The sequence below is a fragment of the Agelaius phoeniceus genome, chromosome 2 (assembly GCF_051311805.1).
Source record: "Agelaius phoeniceus isolate bAgePho1 chromosome 2, bAgePho1.hap1, whole genome shotgun sequence".
Classification (NCBI taxonomy): Eukaryota; Metazoa; Chordata; class Aves; order Passeriformes; family Icteridae; genus Agelaius; species Agelaius phoeniceus.
Window position 1 is genome coordinate 26,726,415 of NC_135266.1, and position 2,556 is coordinate 26,728,970.

The window sequence follows — 2,556 nt, forward strand, 5'->3', positions numbered from 1 at the left end:
CTGAAAACAAACACTAAAAATGGAAAACCAAGGCCAGGGCAGCTTACAGAACACACCAGGCAGAAGCACTGAGGTTGACATCTCTGTTATAGGTCCCTCCACCCCTCTGTGGCACACACCTGTTCTCTATCCCTGCATAGCATCACGGTTTGGAGGCACGTGGGCATTTGAACTTGCAAAGCAAGGACAGGAGGAATCACCTGCTGAGGCACTGTGGTGAGCTAGGAAGGGCCTCATCAGATGGAAGGTTGCTCCCTGAAAATGGGCAAAGCTATTCTTAGTTTTCCATTTATCTTTTTCTTCCGAATGTGGCTGGCAGTTGCACTGCCCTTTTGCCTCCCATAGACTTCATTCTGTTGCAACACAACACACTTAGCTGCTCAGAACACAGCCCAAATTAGGTACAAGGCTATAATAAAAACCCAGAGAAAATTTCAGAGAAGTTCTCTTTTTCAACTCTGTAAAACAGAACATGCAGTGAAGACATTTTTATATAATTTTTTAATTTCACATTATCTCCTTTTCATGTGGTACTTCCAGCTGCTGTGAGCTTTCTGAGCAGAAGTAGGCTAGACACACTAAACTACCCCTACTTCCCACAAAGGAGACAATTGTTTGTAAAATATACCTATAAGTCTTAAACAGATATAAAATACAGTAATTCCATGAAGATGGGTAACTATTCACAATAGGAAAAAAAAAAAGAAGATCTGAGCAGAGCTAGCAAAACTATTTGGTAAATCATATTAAAATGCATCTTTGGTGTCTTTTCATTAGTGTATATATGACAGCTTTCAGATGGGGAGAATCCATAAAAAAAGGAATGGGAAGGCAGGACAGAGAAAAGGCTTGTCTGTGCTGGTGACAACACACTGTTGTTTCAGCTCAACTGCATTTGGAACCCGAGGTGAGAACATGAAAGCAGCCTTTGGCAAACGTGCCTCCTGTGCCTTCTCCAGCAGAGGGAAGTGCATGGGTGGGCTCCAGGCCCGGGACAGAGCCCGCGCCTGCTGCAGGTGCTGAGCTCTGCTCCCAACCAAGGAACCAGCAAAGGGAGCTGGACTGATGCTGTGTCCACACAAACCCTTTTTAGGTTAAAAGAGGACTGCACCCCAAATGCTTCACTGTGACTGAGTGATCCTTTGCCAGTCAAAGACACTTGGCAGAGAAATGCTCTTGATTCCAACTTCACCCATCCAAAGGATGCAGAGCCATATCCAGGAAAAGTAGGGTTGATACCAGGTGGGTGCCAGACTTCTGTCAGCTCTTGGAGTGAAGGATTTTACTTGAGCATCAGGATCATTCCTTTAAAACATATTCATTGAGATCCAGGAAAAAAATAAACTGGTTTTACTCAATTCTTTAACAATGAAGATGAATTATTTCCATATAGCTTTACACTACTGCCTTGAAGGAAAAAGATCCTTTAACACCACAGGATGGAGTCTTTCTTTACTGTCTTGACAGAAAGCTGAGGTCATGACATGAAACCTATAGGGTTTGCCAAACAATAGAGTAGTTAACTGCTGGGAAAAGAGGCACAAAAAACCCCCCATGGGAATTGGTCAAATATGTGCACCAACAAGAGGAAGTATCCCAGTGCTCAATCAAAATGTGAATGCCCCTGAATTTCCCCAGCACTTCTCATGAAGAGGTGAACATTGCACCCACTGGTCTGAAATAGAGTATGTTCTGCATGTGGTTGTAGAGGCAGCTGCAGTTGCAGATCCCTCTGTCAACAGTTTAGAACTAAAAAGTTAATTTTAGAGGTGTGTCACCTAGTTCTACCCAGCAGACTGCAGATAACAAAAAGTTCAGAAAACATGTTTTGCTGAGCAGGTTTATGGCTTTAAAAACATGACACTTTTTCAGGAGGGCTGTGCCTTTTGGTGAGCGAGATGCTGGCTGGCATCAGCTGAGGGAAGTCAGTGGGGCTGACACTGTAATGAAAACAGGCTTGCCATGCTTCAAGTATCATCTGCAGCTTCACTGTCACAGGAATAGACAAAACTTGTGCAACACCAAAGCGGCCCGTGGTTGGTGAAAGCACTGGAGAAGGATGGCAGCTGGCTGAAGATAGAGGACAACTTACTTATTTTGACTTGAACTTTCAGAAGAGAATTAATGATAGGTGAATGCGTAACTCTGAAGGTCTTTGCACAGATTTCTGAGTATGCTGCTTCTCCAACAGAGCTCAGAGCCAACTCTGAGCAACACTTCCCTGCAAAAACAACAGCTCCCACTGCCAGCACAAACAAATGACACAAATAGTGGAGAGTCTGGTGACCAGCAGATACATGCAGTGAATACAGCACTGCAGCTAAACATGTCAAGCCTCTTAAAAGCTTAACAGTGAGGTGACACAGATGACCAAACCAAATATTTATTAAGGCCATTTAAAAATTAATGAGTTACATCCTTACCCCCTTCTGGCTGGTGGAGTAAGTAACACAAGAACCTAATAAATGAACCAGAAAACAACAACAAAAAAGTCCCACTAGACCAAAACTTCCAAAGCAGAAAACTGAGAAGAACCATACAGACATCTCACATGAC